This window comes from Hippichthys cyanospilos, chromosome 1 (assembly GCF_059441005.1).
Source record: "Hippichthys cyanospilos isolate Australia breed blue-spotted pipefish chromosome 1, RoL_Hcya_1.0, whole genome shotgun sequence".
Taxonomy (NCBI): domain Eukaryota; kingdom Metazoa; phylum Chordata; class Actinopteri; order Syngnathiformes; family Syngnathidae; genus Hippichthys; species Hippichthys cyanospilos.
In genome coordinates, this window is record NC_142369.1 from 2,371,688 (window position 1) to 2,397,812 (window position 26,125).

General features: G+C 45.0%; 1 protein-coding gene across 2 annotated transcripts in view; it reads left to right on the forward strand.

The window, feature by feature from the left end:
- The window catches only part of tkfc (triokinase/FMN cyclase), a 104,473-nt gene that overhangs the window by 15,198 nt on the left and 63,150 nt on the right, over positions 1-26,125 (forward strand). The gene's annotated exons all lie outside the window — the stretch shown is intronic.

Below are 26,125 nucleotides of genomic sequence, written 5' to 3' on the forward strand. Positions count from 1 at the left end.
TTAGTTCAGTCCCCGTCTCTATTTATTTATTTCATTCCTCTTGTCTGCACCGCTTCCAGTTGCAACGACATCCATTTCTAAAAAACAAAAGTCAGGCTTCTAAAATATCCCCCTCAAAAACAATAATTAAAAAATAATTGCTTTCATACATGATCTATTTTGCAGCTAATACGCGCTCTTTAATTAATTTTCTGGGGGAAAGAAATTGGTTGATATTTTCAACTGAACCTTGTCAGCCAATCAGTAAATGGCAAATGTGAGGAGGGTGTTAAAAAATAATGACATGGGGTTTACGGCTTTTTATGACCAGATTCGAGGCTCAGTTTCTCCGCAACGCTTTTCAAAATGATTTCTGCGTCGTACTGAAAATCGGGCGGCCTCTCCTAATCCCAACACATGTATTTATTTGGATGTTACATGCTTTCCTCCAGTTAGCTTCCAGAATCAGAATCGGTCGTGCTAGCCCATGTCGTTCGAACCGCATTAGCGACGGGTGTGTTCAACATTACGACATCTGTTCCGTCTTCGTTTACTTAAAGCTACACTTAAGAATTTTCATCCATTACTGCGGCAAAATGGGATACGCGCTTCCGAAAGAACGCATTTGCTCCAATTACCTGCAATTGATGCTCATTCATGTGATGACTTGATTAGGAAACAGAAATACCAATATGCTACACATTATTCTTCCAAAAAAATCTTGAGGTTTTCAAACGATCGCTTCTACGATACATTTCCCAGAAAATCCCATCACCGGCAAGCTATTTTTAGAACGTGCCCGCAGGCATGTGGTCCGCGGGGGCACCGTGCTGCTGACCCCTGCCTTGGTTGCTGACCCTTGGTTTAGAGACCTTGTTTCACTTAAATCGTCCAAATCTTCTCAATTTCAGCCACTCGACAGTAAATATGGTCAGGTTGCGCTGTCCTCCATGAAAGCAGACTGATTAGCTTTGTGCCGAATCCAAATCAGACATTTGCAAACATCTGCTTTTAGTTTGGAAAACAATGATCAACATTTCTGTCTTCTTTTTCCCAGCGCGGCCCAAACTAGTAACAATCAGGATCGATTTGGATTTGCATACTGTCATTTTCAAATATTCCTTTGTGAATTTTCAAGAATCAAAACACATTTGCCCCAAAAACATAAAAAAATTGCCAGTTCAACGGCCGAGCCAGCGTCAAGTCTGGCTGAAATCAGGACTCGATTAAATAGAGGAAAATATGCACTTGGATACCGTCCGTGAGATAGAATATTTTACTTTGAAATTGTAAAACGTACTCTTCTAAATTTACTGCGTACTATCTACTGTATGATTGCGTTTTATCGACGGAGTGGATAATGGTGACCTTAGCCGACGCGGAGACGAAAGAAAGTCGGCGCGCCGTTCGCTTTTATTGCCCGGCGCGCATAAAGACGTTAACCTTTTATTCGCCCTCGTAAGGTTGTCGACCGTCAATAAAAGTCTGATTTTCTGTTCCAGCGCTGTCGTCGCCTCATCGCGCGGCCAGACAAATATCTGCGGCCGCTTCACGCTCGGTAGCCTGAGATTTTTCCTTTCTGCTCTTCCGCGAGCGTACCGACCACCAAAAAGCCGGAGCCGTCTTTTGTCTGCGAACGGCTGACGGCTTCCTCATACGCATGCAATTTTTCCCACTCAAACTACTCCGTAATATACTCAGAATTATTAGTGGTTCTCTGTTACTACCCTTATTGCTCTATCTTTGTTTTGCTGTTATTGCCTACCTTATTATTTGCTCGATTATGGAACGCATTCTGCTCGGGGAAGTGAACGGAATAAGAATTTCATTGTGTGGCGTTACAACGCGTATGACAATAAAACGCTTGAGTTTCGAATCCTCAAGCGCTTCCGGTAGCGCTCGTTGGTGTCACGAGGGGGCGGACTGGCTTGATCTTTTAATCAACTCGTGACACCGCCGGAGCTTTTCTTTCTTGGCCGCGCGTCGTCCTGACAATATATCTGCCGTATCCCCCCTCCCCGCTCCCCTTCCTTTCACTAGACTATGAAATCATGCCGTGTCAGGGCCCGCCGCCGTCTCTGCTTTACAAATCGCGAGCGGCCGCTGGCTCGCCGCTGCAGAGGCGCGCGCCAGCTGGAAGTCCGTACGCGCAGAGCAGGAAAAAGGCGGGCGGGAGCGTTGGAGGCGAGGCGCACGTACGGGTGGATGACAGACCATGCGGGACTGTGAAAGGGTGAGCCCAAATGGGAAGGGGGCGTGCCAGGAACGGTCCAGTCGGGAAGGTTGGCGAGGGGGCGAGCTCGTGAAGTTCGTATGAATTTCTGCGGCTGGGAAAAAGGTGTGTGAAAAGTGTTTTTATGGCGGCGGAGAGCGGAATGTGTTTAAAGGACTGTCGGGGGCGGTGGTGGGAGGGGGGTCAGGGAAAGGTCCGGAGGTTCATAAAGGCCGCCCTGTCCTTTGCCAAAGTCAAAGGATATCCCAAAGTCAGGTCTTGATTGGTACAGGGAGCAATATTGGAATGTCAGGTGTTCCATTTTTTGCCTCGTCTTGTATTTGCCCAAAATCGGAACGGAAGTGACATCAAGTCCTTGACAAGGCCATTCCTTGCCCCGCCGAGTGATATACCAGATTGTTGATGTCATTGCTAAAATAGTTGCTAAAATAGGCATTTTGTTGTTTTTCTTTTTTTTTTTTTTTTTGTCCTGGATTTGTGTGCGTTTTGTTTATGTTTTAGTTCATGTTTTGTGTCTGTCCTCCTCAGTGTGATTGTATCCATCTGTTTGCGTTAACCTGCTTTACTTGTGTTGGCCAATCAGCTCCCTCTTCCAATTGTTTCTTGTCCAGGTGGTCCGTGTTGTCTGTGTCGTTTCCTATTTCCTTTCTCATCGGGTTATTGTCTCACTGTCAAACTGTTGATGTCCCCGTGCGTTCGTTCATCAGCTCCTACAAGTCCGGAATTCAAACGTTTTTTATTATTATTATCGATAGTTTGAATAGTTTTGGGGTTTTGAGATATACTTCGAATGCAGTTTGTCCGTTTCGGACTCACAATCTGACCACACTGTGAGAAAAAAATGTTGTATTCTGACAAAAGTCAAGAAGTAATTCTGTAGAGTTTCAAAATGTTCAAAATTCACTTACGTTTTAATTTTAAACAAAAAGTGTTTGTATTCGGGGAGAGCCCAACTCAAATAGTTCCCTGCAGTTAACACATTTTTACACCGCGCTTTACAGTGCGGAAAATACATTAGCCGACATTAGCCTTCAGATACACTTCCGCTTGAGTGAAGTGGGGAAAAAAAATGCCCACACACCTGTGCTGGAAAGACAGTCACTGTTTAATGAACGAGACAAAGGGTCAAACACGCAAACACGCAAAAAAAAAAACTTTCTCAAGGAGCTGCTATTGTCCGCAGCTCACACGCTAATGCTCACACACAGACAAAACTGAGCCTTTTTATTGTTCTGACAATACAGTGCTTTTTTTGCCTTGATTCCAAGGCTGTAACAAAAATAGAGAACAGATGAATGGCAATGGGAACAAATTTGGCGTATGCCGGCAAGGAAAGACCAGTTTGCTTCACGCATTCATTTTGTTGCGTTACGCTCCGCCAAGCGACAATGAAACAAACACAAGTGCGCAAGAGGCACAAGGCAAGGAAAGCTAGAGATGAATATCGCCTGTTTGTCGGACGTTTCCTACCTGCGTGTGTGTGTGTGTGTGTGTGTGAGATGATTTCTTACTTCGCCCACGTCTACAGGTGATGACGTGCAGGAAGTGAGCGATTCCTGTTAACGCGCTCCACTTGGCCGGAGTTCCAAGCTCTGACACATGTCTTTTTTATTCTTTGGAATAAAAAGAATGAGTCTTCACTCTCTCACCTTCCTGTCATCCCGTGAGTCGTTTGACGGTAAATTCTGGCTCAGGTCCGCATGTACTGTAGACAAATTGGGTTTGAACTCTTTCAGTGCCATGGACGAGAATTCGCGTCTTTTAAAATAGTCATAAAAATAATAAATGATAAAATTCTCGTCAAGTACGTTGTTTTTGTTTGTTTGTTTGTTTTTTTAATGGAGGGTAGCCGACACCTTTGACTAGTGTTTATCTCATTTTAAGCCGATTGAGCACTGTAGTGATACACATAGTTTACACTTGTAATTCTAAGTAAAGAATGAAAATGAATCTTTCATATGATACCGCCTAAGTTTACATCGACATAGCACACGTTATTCTGTCGGCCTTGAAAGTCACTGAAAGAGTTCATCTAAACGCATTTGTTTTCCTTTTGTGAAATTTTTTCACAAAGCTATTACCTATTCATTGATTGACTACTAATCGCTTCCCAAATCAATCATAATTATTTTGGATAGTTGATTGAGCTTTTAGAGACCCGAAACTGTCCAAGTGCCCAGAATTTCAGCCTCTCCAGTTGAAATCTCAGGTTTTCTGTAGAATCGTTGTGTAGAATCGTAGTAAGATATCGCATACATCTGCGTATATTTTCCGAAACAACATTTGTGCTGATTTTCTGAGTTACTATGGACCAAAATAGCAAACAAATAATTTTAAAAAAATGATGACTCGTATTGATTTGAGAATTGGGTGTTGGAAACAAATGCGGAATCAGAATTTTCCCATTCGACTCAAATGCATCATAGCATCACGGAGGAAGTGTTTGTGCACATTTTAGCGTTATATTAAACTGAAAATCAGTCATTGGCCATTGACGCAGTGTCCGGAGGCCTTTGCCGATACTTCGCTGTCAACCTCTTTAGCCATGCTAGCATGAAGAGAGTTAGCAAAAGGACTCTGGACCGCTAGCTAGCTAGCACAACATGTGTGACACGGATAGATTTCAATATGGCAAAAATCCACCCTGGATTCTGCGGCTGGCCGGTGAGGGGTCCTGGAGGTTCAAATAGTGTCATTTAAAAATAAAAAATATTTCTATATGTTGACGTGGCATCTTTAGTGCGTTGGTTTTTCGTTATTGGTACACTATGATAACGTTTCCAAAAAGTCAATATGACAGCCCAGTAAAGAGCTTTAGACAACACATGGTAAAGATAAAGTGTGCATTATACTCAAATTGAATGTTTTCATCCGTTGAACTATTATGTAAAATGATTCGATGGCGAGCAAACCGCGATTGCTGATTTGGGGTGCGAGTCCAGGCCTTAGTTGCATACCTGTTTATTTTAATGGCATTTTTTGGGGGGGGTAATCCTCATCGGATCATCTGAAAGGTGTTGCAATCGTCAACGTTTTTTCTTTTCTGTTACTTGCTTGTTCCTTCATTTGGCGCCCTTGTGACATCCACGCATTGCACATGTCACGTTTTCTTGGGAAAGGCGCGCTCAATTCTCATCTTGGAAAAAAAACGGGGGTGCGGAGGTAGAGCTGGGGGGGTTTGCAGATTTTCCTGCAGTCGCCGTGCACGCACACGAGACATCTGCGCGGCAGATTTTGATTGTTTCTTTTTGGAGTTGTTCTTTCATCCCGCTCCTCGTCATCTGAGGAACATCAAGCGGCGGTTCATGGAAATGTCATGGTGGAGGGGGTGGGGCAGCGACGCTGCGAGGGCCAGCTACTGACCACCGTTTTACACATTTCCAGCTATGCATGTAAAAGAGAAAAACACTCAACATTCTAATGTTACTGAGTATGTTGATTGATTTATTGATTGCTGGCAAATATTTTGGTATTTGAATATCACCATAGAAGACTATTTTTCTCGAGAAATGATGGTGAGATTGAAGACAAATATCCCCCCGTTTGGTTTATAAAATGAATTGATTACAAAACCGCAGTAACTATATTTGCTGGCCAAAACAGCATTCTATTTGAGTAAGCCTAAAAAAACTTCTAATAACGTAGGAAGTTAAGTAGTAATGGCATCGGTGTCACTTGATTTATTCATGTCTAATAAACTGCATTTAAAAAGTATTCCAATGGCTCCGGCCAGCCTATTTAGTGTAGCTAGCTGCTAATGCTGCTAACATCTAGTGCTGCTTGCCGCTAACGTTGGAGCTGCTGCTAATCGCTGGGAACAGGCCGCCACATAATACAATGTCAGCTTTATTGTGCCATTTTTAAGCATTCTAACTGTAGATGGCAATTTAATTTGATTTCAGGACAACGTAGTGTTGATGATGTGTCCAATCAAAAACGCTGTCTGGATCTATTGTAAATTTCTGTCTATAAGCTGCTGTTTTTTTTCCCCCCTATTTTACGCTCCATCGGGGTCACACTCCACTTTTAAACACACCAACCGTGTTACTGTTTTCTTTGCGCAATATTCTAACAATCCGATTTTCTGTTATTTTACGGTTCGTTAAATATGGTACTTCAAAATGAAAGTGTACCAAGGCATTGACATCCATGTATAACCTGGAAAAGTACATTTTATGTACAACCTTTTGTTGGCTTTCAAACACTTAGCTAAAGATTTTATTTTAAGTCACCTGTCCACCATTTCGGGGGTCTAGCCGATTACTTGTTCCACGCCTTCAATGGAATCCAGCGTCCATATTTTGTCAGTCTTCGCACGGTTTCGCAATTTTCCAACACAAGGTAATCCGGTCACGTTCTTCTGCGGAGCGAGATAAAATCGAATCTCTCGCAAATAGCGCGGAGGTGACGCTCAACGCGAGGCGTTGGCCTCGTCGTAAATGACGTCAGCGTGACAAAAAAGCGTTCCGATGTCGCGCCAGTTGAGGTCAGCGTAAGATTTACTGCCTGAAGACGAGGCGCGACAACAAACATACACGAGAGGGGCTGCGTGTCGCCACTGAAAGATGGCCTTTGTTCTCACGGCGGGGGGAGCGTTATGGCTGCAATTAAGACATTACCCGCGTTAAACGTGTCCACCAATTATCTCCTAATCATCACCCAGAGTGTCGCGCAATGGCTTCCAGGCGCTGACGCCGACTTTCGGGCTCCATTTCAACTCGAGGCAGAGAGCGCATTGATGTCAAACCACTTCCTTCTCTACCTTTGTCATTATGTCTTTTTTTTTTTTAAAGAATACATTTTGACCATAGAATTTTCTCGTGATGTTTTCATGGCATTTCAAAACAAATGACGCCATCGTATAACTTTATTACCTGTACAAGTGGTGCTTGCGATGAGCACTTAAAATGCTTCTAAAACATCTCCAAAATAAATCCCCGCTCCCATAACAGCAATTTATCGCTTTCGTACGTGGCCTTTTCTGCTGCGTACAGTTTTTCTCACCAAAAATTCCCATTTGCGCTAGTAAGGCGACTTTTTATGGGACGTGCCATGGTTTTGAAACGTGACGCTAATTTTGACACCTCAGAATTTTGCCCTGCTTGAAAAAATGTTCAACCCAATCGGTATATGATAAAATCAAAGAATTGGTGAAAACCCTGAATTTTAAAGTCCCCGGTGCGTTTGTACTCAGGTTCACGTAGCCTTTGTGCCTCAATACAACCCCCCATATTGCAGCCTCGAGTATTGCCCGGTACCGATATCGATCTCGTATCAGCGGGAATGTTTTTCAGACTGAAATGCTCGAAGAGACTCGACCAAGTGACACTTTTCAAAGAACAATAGGCAGCAACAGTAGGGATGAGAAAATATGACCCGTTTATTCCAAACATTTGGGAAACATAAATTCAACCTCAGGCATGAAAATTCACGGCGCTTGAATTGAATGAATACAAAATAGATGAAAAGACTGTGAGAAATAAGCCCAATAAAGTCCATAAAAACAAATGATATTCTTTGAAGTGCGAAATAAAAATTCAAGTTTAATTCGGTACATTCAGAATATTTTTTATTTTTTTTTTTACATGTGGTATATGGTGGGAACAACAGAAGGCGGGATAAACAAAAACAAAAACAATCACCCACATGATCCATTGCTTCTCAGTTAGCCCCCCCCCCTCCCCTAGGAAAGGGAAAAGATTTAGCCCTACCCCAACTCACCTCTCTTTAAAAAGAGCACTGCGTAAACAAGGATGGACTCGGACGTTGGTTCAGTATTCTCGCTTCTTTTATTGAAAATAATGCCGTAACAGCCTCAGCTAACACGTGCTGCTCTTACCTGCAACGGACACTTGTTGCTAACAGTTACCTGACTTGAGTCGTTGCCGGTACCAATATATAAAACTCGGCCTATGCGGCCGACGGATCAATCTTCCTCCAATGTTTGTCTTCAAAACCGAGATCGCTGCGAGACTTCTCTCGCTTCCGACTCCCTGCGAGATCCTGAAGGTGTCGGTGATTTGTGATCAGATGAACGATTGAGGGAGGAGGTCCGTGGAAGTTAGCCATCTCATTGAGTTACAATTATCGCACGCTCGGGGCAAGTCTCCGCTTTTCTGCAAAGAGCATCCATCTCTTGCTCCCATTCGTCCGCTCCAGGTTCCAACCGTCGTTAACGTCCACGCGCTTCTCCTGAACCGTTTGAGAGCCGTTTACAGTGTTTGCCCTCCTTCAAGTGAACTTGACCAGAAAGTCGCGCGCTCGCCGCCGACCCGCAGCACTCTGAGAGCGCAGGTCAAAGTTCACAGGTTAACTAAGGGGACTCACAGAAACTGAAGGGGGGGGGGCGCTGGCGGATGTGGCTGGGAGCGTGGGGGGGGGGGGGTGAAATTTGCATCTGGCCTCCAGATGGTTTGTGAGTCATCCTCGGGTTAGATGCGCACGCTCACATGTACACGTACACACACACACACACACACACACGCGCGCGGTGTATAGAAGAGCACTTTTTGGCTTCCCCCGCTGAGACCAGATCATTCCCAGCTTGGGTCGATGCACGGGTAAACTTGACACCTGACGCTCACACACACACACCAGAAAAAGGGACTGTACACATCACATCCTCTGTACACAGCACATCCTGAGCACACATGCACAAATCAAGCACACCAACAATGGATGGGCATTTTTTATTTTTTATTTCACGGCAATGGATATTCTATTTCGGTTTCAGAAAAACTGTTTAAGCACATTGACAAAGATCATTGCTAGGGATAGATCCATAATCGGTCAGGACATCCGGCGTTTTGACGAATATTGCTCGTTATTAAAATCCTGGTGGCCAATAATAGCACTTCAAACTATGTTAACTGAAGGAAACAATTTTTTTTAATTTACATTTTGTAAGCGATTGTTTTGATACTGGGAACAATAAATCTACTGCTTGCTTTTTTGGGGGGGGTTGGTTTCGATTCAAAACTACGATATGTGATAGTTTACCATTTATCTTAGAGTTTAAAGTTTCATTTTACATTTTAAGAACTTTGTTAAAGCAAAGATCGTCCAAAACATTGATATTTGGTGCCACAGACCAGTATGAATACTAAGCTTTTGTCACAGATACTTAGTACCGATACCACAAATACTTTTGATACACAAAATGTCCCCAAAATAACAATGGTGTAATTTGAAAGAAAGACATATATATTCCATAAAGCATTTTCCTCATAATTTTATGAAAATCATTGCAATTTCTTTCCTTTCCGAAGTTTATTGCAAAATGAACATTTAGAGTGCACAAACACAATCTTGTTTTCTTAAGTCATCAAAACCCAAAACAACCCCCCCGAACAACAAACAGACCTCAACGTCAAATTACATACGTCGATTCAAAGTTGCCATTTTCTGTTCTTCTAACTTATACTTTACAAACGTAAAACTGCTTCAAGAGAGTGTACGATATCGCCGCAATGAATATATCAATACAAATATCAATATTTGGACTCGTGACTCAGCCTCTTCGACTGCTAATAAGCAGTATTGATATCGGTATTAAAAATGGATATCGGTCAAACTCATTATTTTCTTTTGGAATGTCCCGTTGGAAAAAAACAAAACAAAACTGCGATAAGCGACGACGCGGACGTGCGCGCCCGCGGTAAACACGACGACGAGTCGGCCCCACCTGCCGATGACCCGGCGATATCATCCTCCCCGCGATAAAGGACCCGAACGAAGGAGCGGCGGCTGACAGTGAAAAGCCAAAGATAAAGCGTCGCGGATCATATCTGATGGCGCACACGTGTGCACAAGCAGCTTGTGTGTGCGCTCCAGAGGTCACAACCTTTGATGTCTTCCTGGAACCGTTGTGTAACTTGGGATGTTTTGGCGAGTCGGTGCCAATGCAGTGTGTGCATGCATGCATGCGTATGTGTGTGTGTGTGTGTCGCCTCGCTGACACACATTTGCAGATGTTTGTGTGGTTATGTTGTTTTGATGTCCTCCGCATTTTTCGACTGCTTTTGGTTTGTTGGGGTGAAGTCGTGCACGACTTTTTGGCTTTGCGGACCAACAAGTCAGCTGTTAATCACCAGGAGTCAACTAGTGCGTGTGTGTTTTTGTCAGTTCCATGTTTGTGCATGCGTGTGTGTGTGTGTGTGTGTGTCTCCCTTGGCCTCCGCAAGTCCTCAATCTTCCACTTGATTTTATTTCCATCTGATGGAGAGCGTATGTGTGCGTATGGCCAAATTTAAAGTGTGAGAAAACATGTACTATTAATGCTAATAAATCATTTTTCACCATGTGGAAAATCAAGCAATCATTTGAGATGTTAACTCATCCACCGCTGTAAAAGTTATATCGTTTTTCAGCGGGTTGGCGTGGAACAAAGTCTCGCCCATCTTCCATTCATCCATCCATTTTTTTTTTTTTAGACATTTATCCTCAGTAGGGTCATAGGGGCGCTGGAGCAGGCACGGGGAAAACAAGAAAACTCCACACAGGGATCCCCCAGTCGGATTCCAACCCATAAATTTTGGACCGTGCCGTCCATCTTTTCTGTGAAAGTCATGTTTGTAATTTACTGTTATGACGAAGAAATATCCCTGTAGATGGCGGTATTGCGTAACCTCACATTGGAGATCAGCACGGCTTTTGAGTAAAGGATAAAGATTGGGCTGAAACCGTCAAAATTAATCAATTGATCGACAGCGAATTATGTAATTGACAACTTTCTTGGAGATATTTTAGAGCCTTTTTTCACTTAACGTTGTCCGAATCATCCGAGTTCAGCTTCTCAGCATTATTGACCAACTTTTGTAGATTTGTCGATCTTCTCAAAACCAGACTGATTATCTTTTGTCTTTCATCAAAAAAAGACATTTGCAAACATCTGCTTTTACTTTGGAAAACAATAACCAAATCAGCAGCTGAATCAGTTTCACCAAGGTTGCTCAGTACAACATCAATCCCTCTTAGGTCCTATTTTTATGATGTGTGTGTTTTTTCTTTTTTTAATCACTAGACCACCAAATAAAAAAACGAGAAATGGCCGATAAACAGCACCCGAGAAATGCACTTTATGCAGAATATAATTTTAATCGATAGAATAATCAATTCTAACGATATTTGATAGTGACAGCTCTTGATTAGTTTTTGAATCTTGGCTTGGAATTTTGAGGGACAGAAATGGCAAAAAAAAAATGGAAATAGGACAGGAAGGAACCTCACACTTAAACATTTGATTTTTATATGGTATAGATAAAGCAATGTAAAAAATATGTGAATAAGACTCATTATATTGAAAACAAAAATCTTAAATCCCAATCATGGCTCAGCTTGTGAATGTCACATGACCAAACTCAGAAAGCGGATTAGACGCGATGACCTGACCCCACGGCGAGTGTGATGTCATTTTCGGTCGACAGCGACTGGCAAAATGGCCGCCTCCTAAGATAGCTAAAAACAGGTGGATTCTGTTGCTTAATTCCACAAATTTAATGTTGTAATAAGACTAGTGGGGCTGCAAAAAAACATATTCTCCTCATCAAAATTTACGGAATGACTTTTCCTTTAACTCATTCACTCTCAAAAAAGGTTTTTAAATGTTTTTTTTTAACCCTCGTGCACACACTTTGTAAACTATACGCTTTGGATTTTTCCCCTAATTTTGTAAATGCTTTTGAAGTTGCAATAATTACAGTTATTTATGATCCTTCAAACAATTGTTAAGTTCTATCCATACGGATGTAGGTTACGTTTATTGACTCCCACAAAACATTTAAAAATGTTGTGGTCTGAAATGAATTTTTAAAGTGTTGAAATAGTTTGACGGCTGTTCAGTAGAATTTTGCAAAATTTGCGGGAAAATCAATGTCATAAACCCTATTGAAATGCATCTCAAAAACGTTGATTATAACATTCTAAAATATGTCAAATAATTATTTTTGTACACAAAATCTCACACGTCCAGTTGCAATCACATGGAAATATCAGAACCTTTGCATTTTAAATTGTACATTTTTGAATCAACTGCTGGAAATTTCAGCTCCCTAGTGTTACATCCCCACTGAATCTTTTAGGATATCATCAAAAAGGCAAATGTCGAGTCAAGTATCGATTTATCTTCAGTATGTATATATTTTTTTCCTTTTTCTATGCTTGGTATGTGCTTTAGTAGGTCAGGAATTATGCTTTGAAAACGTCTGGCGGTGAACACGTTAAAAAGCGCATTCCTCATTCATGTTTATAGTGTGATTCCTTCCGCCTGTTATTTACCTGCTGAAGTCCGCCCATGCGCTCGTTAAATATCCTGGCCAGATCTTTGAAAGTCCGCCTCACCTTGCCAATATTCCGAGAATTTGGCAGGATTGATCGTTTCGCGGCTATTTTATTGATACGCGGCGTGATTGTGGATGTACAGCGTTATGAATAAACGGTGTAATTTTGTGCGGGCTTAATACGTTCTGACAGTTTTATCTTCTTCACTTTCTTCTACGTCGCGATGTATAATGTCGCCTTTTTTTTTGTTTTGTTTTTGCGCGCGCTGGCCGGCGCAAGCGGACCGCAGCTGCTTTGAAGCGCGCGTTTTACGCGCTTTCCTTTTTTTATGCGGCGAGGTCGGGATTAGGTGAGCGTTAACGACAACGCCGATGTTACGTAAAATCACACATGCCAACACATAGTTGTGAAAGGGAGTCCTGTGGGGAGTTGAGGGTTGACAAGGTTAATAGGTGAAAACGATTCCGCTTCTCGCGCGCGCGCGCGCAGGTCGAGTAGAGGTAATGATGACACTGTTGGCGCGATGTGCACACGCTAGCGCTAGCGCGCGCACGTACACGTGGGCTCGGGTCAGGCTGGGGCTGAAGTTGAAGATTTGCTTTTCACTTGGAGCCCGGAGAGCAATAAATAAAAAGAACAGACCTTGTAGCAGCGCACGCACGCACGCACACACACACACAAACAGTAGGTAACATAAGATGCGACATTGTGCTCTAAATATAAGAAATGGGCCCATAAAGTTATATAAAACATTTTTGTGGCAATGATTTGACCACAATGCAAGGGCTGAGTATCACCAAATCAAACCGCAGCATAACTTGTCCTCAGCGGTATAAGCCCGCTGTCACTGTATACAAAAAAACATCTGAAAGCGTTCTCGGCGCTAGCGTTGCTAACATTAGCGTTTTTGCATTGAATGGCGGGAAATTGCGCGTGCCAGCGTTGAGGCTGTGAGTTACAATTCTGATCGTATTCAACAAGCAAAGGGGAGGAAAAATGGACAAAAGTCATGCTAATTGCTAAGCTAATTTAGCATGCATTATTTTGACCATTTTTTGGGTCGTTTTCTCCCACATCTTTCTTGCATTATAACTTGTCCTCAGCGATGTAAGCCTGCTGTCACTGTATACAAAAAACATTTGCTCGCATTGCTAACGTTAGCATTGTTTAACGGGTGTTTTTGCATTGAATGGCAGGAAGTTGTGGGTCCCCGTGTTGTGGCTTTAAGTTACAATTCTGATCGTATTCCATCAAGCGAGTGAGGAATGAGGAAGAGAAGTTATTTGAAGACGTAGCTAATTGCTAATTTAAGGCTTTATTTTATACCTAAAAATTCATTGCTCTAGCTCGGGGCTACTGGATTGAAAAAATGTTACGCAGCGGGTACATCATTAACCTTTTCCCGGGCAGAGTGGACCCTTTCAGCCGATAGTCCAAACAGGCAAAAACGGCCTTTTTTTGGGCACACGTTTTTCTATTTTTAAGTCCTAAACAGGCAAGAATTTTCAGGATTTTAGAGAAATTTAGCGGTATGTTAGAATTTAAGCAACGTCTGTTACAAAGGCTTTCGGACGTTTTGCCTCTTTCGACTGGTGTGCCCTGTAAAGAGTTAAAACCGGTCTATGGCAGCGGTTCTAAAACTTTTCTCAATGATATACCCTATGTGATGGTATGTTCCTCATCAAGGTACCCCTAACCAAACTAATGAATATACGGCAATAATGAATCAAGACTTTTGGCTGAGGAATCACTATTATGCAATTTTGTATTAAGGCGCTTGATGTTCCACTTAATTTTCTCTTAATTTGAAAAGAATTTCCAAAGCATTGGATTTGACTTTCTGATACCCGCAGACACCCTGGTACAAACGCCTTCATGGCCTCCAGGGGTGCAGGTTCCCCCGTTTGAGAACATAGGCCGTCTAGTTTGACCTACTTATTTACACAAAGGGCGGATAAAATGTGAAGCGTGATGTTAACATCGCACGAGGTTATTAAAAAAGAAAAACAGCCGTTGAGCGGAATAAGTCGGGTTCACGACTACCGACCCCGTCCCAAAAGTGAGAATAGGCGCAAACGGCGGCGCGAATCCAAGGTGACCGGCCAAACCCCCGACGAGCTCCACTTTCTCCTCTTTCTCGCTCTCTTAGCCACGAGCTTCCCCTCGGCTTCCTCCCGACACCTTTTGACCCGAAACTCGACTCTGCGGCTCCTGCCCCGCTAACACTCAACTCACCTCCTCGCCTCTCGCCAACCCCAAAACTCTCACCCGGTCCAAGCAAACTTCCCCCCCTCCTCCTCCGTCCGCCCCGCCGCCAGCTGTAACCCGAAACGCACCTTTACACATTGTCACACCCCCACTTTCCACAACACACACACAAGGAGCGCTGCAAGTCTCCCATAACTTCACACGGGGCGCTGAACTTGTGACCTGCACCGACTCCTATAACACGCACGCACGCACATACTAACTTTCACTCGATACAAGGAATACAACTTAAATGGAGCGTCGCAAAAAGAACGGATGACTTTGCCACACACCGAGCAAACGCTAGCAAAAGCACTCATTGAACTTTTAGCTCTGGTATCTTCTGCTTCTGAGGTATCTTTAGCCCAAGAAGCAAAAATTCATAAATGCATCAATACATAAGAATACTTTGAAAGCAAATTTTCACAAAGTTCTGGATATTTCAGGTTTGGGTTACTTTTGCTTCTAGCAGCGTTGCCAATGTTACCTTAGAAAAAATAATTAGCTATACTTACTCGTTATTTGCTAGCAATTTTTATTTTACTTATAATACATGTGAGCAGGCAAGACAACATTTTCGCGACTTCAAAAAATGCTTTACGTAATTATTTGGTTTTTTTTTTTTTTATACAGTTTTAAAAGATATTCGAAACGAGTCGAATCGTCAGATAATTGTACGTGGGGCTGGGGAATATATCCCCAAAATAACATCTTTTTTTTCTTTGTTTTTTTTCAGTCATTCTGGGGCAACAAACATTTACGTGAAACTCTGATTTGTTTAAAAAAAAATGTGAACAAGTTTTAAACAACTATATAAATTGATTTTCGAATGAGGTTTACCGTTAACGTTCATAGCTTGTGCGTAAAACTAAGCAGTTGTAACTATTGTAAGCACATTTAGCATTCTGCTATCTGTGCAAAAAAATCCGTTTCAGGATTTAGATCATTTCCAAATTATTATTTTTTCAAGTGTAACATTTCAAGCCACCTGCCGTTTTCCAAAATGAAGATTAGTCGCTGTCGTTCTTAACGCGCACAATGTAACTTAAACGCGCATTAGCGTTGTGTGATCTCATCCGCTTGCTCGTTGCTCACTCGCAATGTCGATTGCTCATTTTTGAAAGCCGAAAACTTCCCAGACAGACGACTTAGTTTGTTTGGGGGGGGAGGGGGGGGGGGGGGGTTCGATTTGTTCGCCTTCTTGACCCAACCTTTAGATCAGGGCTGTCAAACTCATTTTTATCATGGGCCACATTGTACTTATAGTTCTGTCAGAGGGCCGGAATAAATTGAACGTGTGTTTGTCACGCACACTCGTTTTGAATTCAGAGGCGGGTAGAAACTGTTGAAAAGACGGATTGAGAACCAAAAAAAAAACAAATTTCTTTCCTTTTTTTTTAAGACTTGCAAGTTCGGTGTTTCAGGCAGAAATGACAGCATTTCGTGGGCCACATAAAGTGATGTGGCGGGCCGGATATGGCCCCCGGGCCTTGACATTGACTTTCAGTGCTTTCAAAAGACTGCTCGTATCCTACCTCGCGCCATATCACAAAAAAACTCAGAGTAAATAGCATATGATAACACGTTAGCCACTTTACCCACAGTAGTTAGCCGCAAAAGCTTCCAGGTACACTTACAGTGGTACTGAAGCCGACAAACCAATAAAAGGACGACGTGATTGGCTCTGCAGCAGAGGAGCACTCGCTCGCCTGCGTGCTACACTCTGCAGCTTTCAAATTCGCAAATAAATGTGTTGGTATGTTTTAAATATAATCGTAGGTCTAGTTATCATCAAATTATATTTCATGGGTGGTGGCACAAATCCAGAAGCTGCCATGTCTGTTGTAGCTACGGATAATGGTAAATCCAGCACCTGCAGCACCTCCTGCTGTCCGTAATGAAAAACGCTCTAAATCTTACACATTGTCCCTTTAAGGCGGCAGGGAAAAAACTTCCAGCTTTTGACAGACTTGTACGGTTTTGAATAACCGCCACTTCTAAAACTGCGATATATTTCCAATCCGGTGATCATCCCGTGCCTAGTGCGAGCGTTCCGACGTGAGTTGTGGCTGACAGCAGCCTCTTATGAGCGTCTTCATTTTGCTTGTCAGGGCTCCAGCTCCTCATGGAAGGTTTTCAGGGGGATCTAAAAAAGTCCGGGCTCGGGCGGGGAGAACAACGAGCCGACTTCTCTCTTTTCCCTTTCCCGTCAGCGATCATCAAACACTTTGCCCTCTGGAAGACCCTCGCGCGAGCGTCCTCCAGCATCCCCCCCCCCCGAGCCCCCCAACTATTCCAGTAATGTGGAAGTGTTTATAAGCGCGCGTGGCTCCCAGCGTCCTAGAATATTATTGCGCTTGGCCGTGGCGCCCATCAGCCTGGCATGGAGCGCAACGCTAACGCCACCTGGGCTTTCTTCTTCTTCTTCGATAGATTTCCTCAAAAGTCCAAAGCGCCGCCCGACAGACCCATAAAATAGGCGTTTGTGGCGTCAGGAACACTTAAGCGAAGACTTTTGAGAAAAGGCGGACGAGCCGGACGGAGCCAGGCTATCCGGTTCCCTCTTTAGCCGAGTCATTAGTCGGGACGGGCCTTTATGATGTGTTTACGGCTGCAGAACTGAGGCCGGACAGATATGTGTGCGCGCGCGCACTCGCCGTCATGTGTCACAGCCGGGTCAAACAAAAATCCTCTAGACGAAAATTCCAAATCTTGGCACGCTCCGGTCTTATTGGAAACCAGCGCGTGCGCGTGCGCGTTCCAGCCAGCGAGCCATGACTTTAGTGCAGACAGATGCTGAATCCATTGATGGGGAATGCAAGTAATAACTGGCTCTGTGCGCAAACCTTGGCCACGCTCTCTCCGAATAAAGCCGCCGGCCAGGTAATATGAAGGCCGGATCGAGAGACGTTCAGTAGACGGGAGAGGCGAAGGGTGGATAATTACACCTCGAAGAATGAAACTAGCCAAACACTGGCTTTCATTTTCCTTCGACGGTCAATGTTAATTTCCCATAATTCCCTTCCAAGCAGAGATTTTTGGGGGATTTTCAAGGTGATCTCACTAGTTCTCGAACGAGGGGACGTAAAAGCTCTTCGGGGGGTAGGTGAGATTTTAGCGGGGTTTCTGCAGCCATCGGAACATTTTATTTCATGTTTGGAGGGGAACGGTATGCGTCGCTTTTCAAATTAAGAGCAAAGTAACTGGAACATGAAGGAACTTGTTGCAAAATGGGCGGTATATCTTTATTTTGCCAAGTTTTATATGGAAACACGTTGTCATTCCTGACCAGTTTTCTGACAGTAGTTCTCTAGTGGTGTACGCCGACGCTCTTCAGGGTGCACGTAAGATTTTAATAATGTTTCTGCAGCACTCTGAGGATTTAATGGTCTGACAGGAACAGTGCATGTTCCCTTTCAAATTAAGACCAAATTAATTGGAACCACTTATCGTTAAAGTGTGTTACCGAGACAGCTTTGCAAAAGGTTGTAAGCCTTATTTTGTTAAAATTTTCACATGAATGCACATTATCATTAGTGAGGTTTCCGCAGACGATCCGGAAATAAAACAGATGAAGTCGCACGAACAATCTTCAACAGGGATTTCTGATCAGTGTTTATCAAAAGGGGGTATGGGTACCCCCGTGTTTGTGAAGGCGCATCAAGGGATTCTTGAGATTTTAACAGTATTTATTTCTGGCATCAGCAAATCGAATTAAATGTTGTTTAATGCCATGACAGGGACGGTACTTTTTGTTTTAAATGAGAACAAATAAATTGGAACATGAAACCTATGCTAAATTGGGCTATAGTAATTCCTTTATTTTGTTATTCGGATGCATGTTATCATTATTGATGCAGATGATGAGCCCGATATGCGTAGAATAGATTTCACAGGGGCTATATGCTTAAAAACGGATTCGGAACCAGCGCACTAGAGGGAGCCGTGAAATCCGGCGCTCACCTGTAAGCCCCAATGAAGAATCGCCGGCGGGCAACCCGAACGACGGTCACGGACGCGTGCGATGGAAGCGCGACGCGTTCACGGCGAGCGAAAGCAGGAATGTTAACAGTCACGCTTATTTGAGGAATGCAGAAAGCGTGAAATGAAAAAAGGAAAAGCTTTCAGTTACGGGAATCCGAGCGAGCGCTGACCGGCTCCTTTTCACCGCAACACAAAGGCGGAGTGTGTGTCTTGTGTTTGCACGACTTGGACTATTTGGCGGCGGCGAGCGGATACATTTCCCCGCTCGTCTTGCCGCTACATGACAGCGGAGAGTTTGAAGGCCCATAAACGCTCCTTGGACGCCGTCCCGTCTAAAAATAAGCGAACGGGTCAAAGACGCGGAGGTTTCCATTGACTGTCTCGCATCTCTATCAGTTCCGCACTCCGGCAGCCGACGCACGTTTAATTTCCAGACTCGAAGCCGGCCAAGGGGCAAAAGCGCTCGCGCTCAAAGCGCCGATGCGTGCGGAGAAAGTACCGATTCCACTCATTTACTTCACGACCCCGTCAAGTCAAGTCAGGGATTTGTTTCTAATTAATCGAATGGTGTTTGAAGAAAATGGCTGAAAACCGAGACTTATGTTGGCCCGATTTGTAGAGAGATGGGGCCCTGTTCTCGCTCGGCGTAAAAACGTCTCATGCCGAGGCAAGTCTGGTCTACCTTACAACCTTCTGAATCCTTGTAGAAATCCATCATTTGAATGCTGTGGATCTTTGTACAATATATAAAAAAGGGTCAACCAAGCATTGACGCAACCTGGGTTTTGGTCCGTTGTGGGCGATCCGTATACTCGTTTTGCCAACAAACAACGCGTGACGGACCACCAAAACTGCCTACATTGCCCGCCTATAGTGATGACAAAGGTGTGGGTAAAAAATAACCGGGGATTGGCGATTACAGTTTGCTTCTCTTTGCAGGAAAGAAAATCGTGTAAGACAAACAACCAAACCATAAATGATGGACCAGCAAAAAAATGTTTAAAATGCTCACCTGGAATCGTGTAAAATAAAACGACGGACTGATGATACGGTTTGGTTTGGCTTGAAAAGAAAACTGATGATGACGGAAGGGGGCTCTGGACGCCAACACATTTGGAATGAGGGACCATGTACAGTACACGGGGAAAATCCTCTCCGTTTTAGTTAAGCAGGAAATGTTCTGGGAGGACAGTCACTGTTTCAAAATTAACTGTACCACAGCAAGAAATGTACGGGCTTGGCACACTTTTATTTTGGAGTTCCTTCCCGATTGACCACGGTCAACCTTATAATCTCGTCCTACCAGAGCAGAATCCAAACTTTTTTCTCTTTTTGTGATGATATTTAGTACTAATAACTCCCGTATTTATTACTAAGAAGATCAGCTAACGAACTCGTCACGTTTCCCGGGAGTACTTTGAAAAGCACTGCTCCAGGCGGAAGTGAAACTGTTCCATCGGGGGGGGGCACCCTTAATTGTTGCCCCCCAAGGAAGCTCACGGTCCGGTAAGCCGCGAGGTCCGTCTCGGGCGAGGAGGTCAAAGCGCGGCCGCCTCCCCGGCACGACGCGTCCAAACCCCTAATCAGGCCTCCCGCGGTCGCCAGAAGCCGCCTGCCGTAAATCAGCTCCTTAATCCTCTCCCCCGTCCTCAACTTGACTCCCGTCTCCCGTCTCATCCGTTTGCTATTCCGCCCCGGCCGTAAAACTGCCACACGCGCGTTATCCCGACCCGCTCACCTGACCGCCGCACTTGTCCCCGACGCCGTCAGGTGAGACAGAGGTTTTATGAAGCGCGTTGTGGGCGGGGCCCGTTCCGGTTTCTCTTTGCCTTTGTCCTTCAAGCCTACAGGTCAGTGCGAGTTCAGGGACTGGATCCCCACCGCAGGACATCCCAAAACCACAGCTATGACTCTTTGTATGTGTTCACGGCTTCCTCGCGATGCCTTCGGGGACACGGAGGAATGCCCGCCCGCCCGCCCGCCCGTGATCTGTTTGCGGGCCGTTTTGTTCAGATTGATGAGCCGGCCTGGCCGCGACACACACGCACCAGTGGCGAGTTCTACATTTGCGGGCTTCTATGAATAGCCGAGCTGACCAGAAGCATGCGGCATCCTTGGCTGGCGCCCAACTTCAACCGAGCGTGTTTTACTTGAGCTCAGCCGTAGGGACGCTCGCCAAAACAAGTGGTCTCGCTACCGCCGGCCACGTGCAGCAGTGTGTGCGCGTCGGTGCGCGCGCGTGCCTGTCTGTCTGTCTGCGTGGGTGTTTTATCTTCATGTGGTCCCCGAAGGTGACTCATGCGGGGAGACAATTTGGAAAATTGACCCAGCTTTGACCCGCTTTGGCGTTCCGCTTCGGATCTCGTCAGACCAAACAAAGAGGCCTTCGCTCTTGCGCGTCCTCGCTATGCAATAGCTAGGCGTCGATATGTGAGTTTGACCAAAAATGATCACGGCAAGAAATTATAGCTCCTTTTTTTCATTGAACACAACCAACAAAATATTAAATATTCGGACATCAAGAAATATGTCCCATGTTTAGTACGAATGAATGAATGAATAAATACAGTAAATTTCTTGTTCTTTTGATTGTTCTTAGCAAGTCGCAGCGGTTGAGTCGACTCTGCGAGCTCTAGCGATACCGCATCACTAGTTTCTGTACCGCGTTTGCACCAAGGTCCACTGAGATGCGCACTAGACTTTGAAAAATCCTCTCCAAAATACTATATAACTAATATATTGTCAAAATATAAAACGACAATGTATTTTCAAGAATAACACAATGTCATACAGGGAGCAAGTTTGTTTGACTAGCATAACCATGTGTTTTTTCAACCAGGATTAGCACCTTTTTGACGTTTTCGAGAGCTAACTTATTAGATCTGGAAGAGGCGCGTCTTGGATTGATTTTGATTGCTGAAGTTTTATTGTTATCTCCCAGATGTTGCGACATCGTCAATATTCTTTGTATTTTTTGCTTTAGACCGGGGATGGGCAACCTTTACAATTCAGAGCCATTTGGACCTGGTTTCCAGTGTGTCTCGTTTACTTACCTGTGTTATCCTATTTGAAATTGAATCTGAACGACTGCGCTGAATTTCCTTACGTACGCCGTTCGTTGTTACCTTCTTGGTTTCGGGAAAAGTGTTGAGTCCATCCTTGCTCACACGCAAGGGCGGTTAAGATGATACTTATTTTGTGTTAAGAATTCTTCAAGGGCTTTAGCTTTGAATGTTCATTTCTATCTTATTGCTCTGAATTTGTTCGCTTTTAATCTGGAAAGTCGCGCTATGTTTCAATTTCCTGTTTTTACCTGACTGAAACTGGCTGTCTCGGTCACGTTTCGTGTCCCGTCACGCCAATGTCGCCCTACCAGCCAATCGCGCAAACGAATTGACTGCGATTCATGTCCTCCAACATCTAAGTTCAAAGTGTTTAGGACAAAGACCTCGTCCTCAGCCTTTATTTATGTCACCTTTGTTTTTCTGGGTAGGGCAATTGCGAGCGCGGGTTGCGGTATGCGCGCTGAGCCGAGATCACAGATTGCGTGGGAATGTCGACTTTCCGTGAAGTTCCCAGATAAAGATTCTAGAATATTCTCTCGGATGACCTCTGGCTGACCCGACGGGATTCCACGAGCGTCGTCGCTCTTCCTTGATCACAAATCTGGAAACCGGTGCAGCGATGTCATCATAAACAATGTATTAGCCGTGACTTGGGCCACGCCCCTTTTTTGCCCGCAGATATGCAGTCACGGCATCGAGGCCTCGAATCGGTTTAGTTGTGGTTCACGTGACCGCAGAATTGCTCACCAGAATGTGCACGTGTGTGTGCGCGCGTCTCTGTGTGTGTGTGTGTGTGTGTGTTGAATGAATGGAATGAATGAGTCACGTTTGTGAACGGCGGCGTTCTGGTGTGTTGGCATCTTCCAGCAAACAGTGAAGGTGGAACATGAGGGCCCATCCAAGTGCAAAACCTACAGGCATTCGAAAAAGCAAAAGCTGGTGAAAACGGCCAATCACATGACAATAACATAAAGAAATACAAATGTATAACATCATCGTCAGCAGTCACGCTAATGTCGAAAAGTGGCTCTTAAAAAAGGGTCATTTGATGCTTATTAATGCCAAGGCGGAAACAATGCATTTTTCTTTTCAAATTAAGAGAGAACTGATTGGGACATGAAGCGAAACGTTGCTAATTGTATTTCATGCCTTCTTTCCAAAAGATTGTCTGCCTTCATTTTGTTAAGTTTTATACAGATGCATATCGTGATTAGTTTTTTCCTGATAGACGAACCCCTTTTAGAAATCACATTTTCCAAGAACCCCCAATTTTTTGGGGGGATGAATAACCTAATGTTCTGCCCTCCTAGATGTTACAATGGATTCTTTCTAGGTATAAGACGTGCGCACGATCAATGCACTATCAACAATGGCCAGAGGGGGCGTCAAAGACAAGACGAAGCTGAACAAGGCACAAATCTGTTACTGTTAAAAGATCAACTAAATCAATTCCAAAAAACCCAAATTATTTCACGTACCCGCGGGGGTCCGCAAATCTCACTTTGAGACCCGCTGATTTACAGTAAACAGTGCTGACAACTATAAACTTTGGAGTTCAGGAGTGAGGTACCTAAAATTGTGTTCAACTTCTTTCAGTACCATACTTGTACTCGGCTTGTTGCAGCCATCGAATTAGAAGTTGGGGGGGAAAAAAATGCTGAATTTATCGTGGGCCAGCTACCCGGACGTGGGAGGCAAATTTGTAAGCTGATTGGTCAAACAAACAGCCTCTCCGCTAATATAGTTTAACGATTACAAAGGCCCACGGCAGATGAGATTGACATGGCAACGCATAATGGCTGAAAAAAATCAAACACACGCATGCCGTCAGGAGAACGCTTTCAAATTAAGATCATAGATTGCTGAGAGTATTGTAAATATCTTCTGACTGTTTGGAGCAGCAGAAAAGGGCTTCCTGGCTCAGCCCAATCACGACATTCCCATCGGTGACACACACACACGCACACACTTCGCAGCGTGCCAAGTCGTCTTCACATACGCTCGCACGGCGAGGACAAAGGGGAGCTTGAGTCGTCGTCTGAGGTCAACGGTAGCTCGGGTTTCACGTGGATCGCGGCAGCATTTCACCTATGTCACGTCGCCGCAAGTGTGTGTCTGTGTGTGCGCGCGCGCGCGTGTGTGTCAGAACCGCAGCATAGCCCGAAGACGACGTCACTTGGCACGCAGACCCAAACCCAAATGTTAATACCGTTTGGAGTGCCACTGCAGACGCGCGCACACACAGGCGCAACAAATCAAGCCACGCCCCTAAAAGTGGCCTTCAGCTCTACCTGCTGTTCTTTTTGTACACACTGCACGCACACGCACTTTTTCCACTCGCTGATTGATGAGCGAAATAAATATTTTGGACTCGCCCATCTCTCTCTCCCTCTCGCCACTGTAAGATGAATGTCTCTGAGAAAGGACCGTTCATTTAGTAGCCCTCCATTTATTTCCCGCGCGCACGCGCACACCCACGCTGTGGTACGCGAGCGGCGTGCCAGAAAATCTCGGCACATCAGCAAGTTTGCGCGACGCCCGGAGCGGCGGCCAAGCAGGTCGCCTCGCGAGTGTAAATTAGCAACAGAGAGAGAAACGTTTCCAGTTGAGAATTTAAGCGTGTGTACGTGTTTGTGCGTTTGGGCCTGGATTTACATGGCCGCTATACGGGATGGTTTCTCTCCGCATTCACACACGATCCGACACCGGATCCTGACGCTACGATAACCTCGAGCGACGGTATTAAAACGATAGCTCTATTTTTTTTTAAGATATTGAACACAATCTGTTTTCTCCTCCTTATCCTCCATGAATGCCAAGAAGGTAAAAAAAAAAGTAATGCCATCTAATTATTTTCATTTCCTCGGGTCTTCTGAGGTTTCAAAAGTTTCCACATAGCCCTCGCAATGAGCTCACGTATCTCTGGTTGGAAAAGACTGCGATGGAGGACCTAATCCAAGGCAATGCGGAGGGGCCAGGCTTGATTGATTATGGTGCTAAGCAGGCGGCGAATCTTTGGGTTTTCTCTAATGGAAGAGGCGGTCTCATTAGAGGAACTGGCCCGCGCGCGTCCAACCAAATCATGTTCGCGTAATGCCTTCTATTCCAACGACTCCGCTGGCCAGTGGCGGGCCTCGCGGTTTTGCCGGTTTGGAGGCGCGAGTTTGTGCGGGCCGTCGTGCGCCAAAAACATCAGCAAACAAAGCGATTGATCTGTGACCCCGCCCCCGAGGTATTAGCCACGCCTCGGCCCAGAGGGCAGTCCTCTAGCTAGCTGTGGCGGTTTTGGACCCGGCTTGGCCCTGGAATATAATCCCTTGATACAAGCCCAGACAGATTCATGCAGAGGACAGAGAACTTTTCTTTTCTTGAAACGGACCGCGTCAAGCCGCCGCCGCCGCGGCGGAGACGGCTTCGCTCTCATGTGTTGGGTGTCCGCCGCTCATTTCCTTCTCACTCTGACGTTAACTTGCAATTAGATAGCTCGTTAAAACAATGCCAGACGCGCCGGAGGGAATCCTCGGCCAGCGCCGCTGTAGACTTTGGATCCGGTCCCCGCGGATGAGTGTCAAGTCTTTATTGAGCTAAAGCGAGCGCGCTGGAAACCCAATCGTTCCCTACGACCGTTAAACTGGGAAACCAAGCCTTCAAGGAGAAACATGGCGGAGGATCTCTGTTGGTTGGATCACGCCTACCAAAGGCTTTTAAGGCAAATTCACTCTGCCGAGGAGGAAAGGTCACGTCCGCGTCAACGTGCGTTCAAAGCACAAAAGAACGTCGGTGAAAGCTAAAGGCCTGATCTCCATCCCGTAGAAAATGATTGGAAAAAGCTGAGCTCGGCCAGGAAAGAAGTCCTGCGAGCGTTCAAGAAGGAATAGGAAAGACTCCCGTCAGCCGACTTGCGCGAGAAGCTTCGAGCTGTCAGAAACATTTGGAGAAAGTCCTGCTTGAGCCGCAAAATACCAAGTGGGCCCTCCCCGCTTTATGCGCTCGCAAACGTGGGACAGAAAGAAGCCTTTGTTCCTTCTGCGAGGCCGGCCGCGCCGCAGGTTAGCGCGTGCCATGACATCATAGCGTGGCGTAAACATGCACCGCGCGTTGAAATCAATATGAGCTTCCCCCGCCGCCTGTCGGTGGCCCCCATTGATTTCTTGGCGCTGCGGGGTCGCGGCCAGACCATCTCAAGAGTCATCCGAGACCGCCGGATCCACTTTCACCTTACCGGAAGCGTAGACGCTCCGGTCGCTACGGCAACAGCGACGGCCGATCATTTCCTGCGAGCCGGTATCGGATGTCGCGCGTCAGGATGTGCGGTTTCGTCATCTTGAAGCACTTAGCG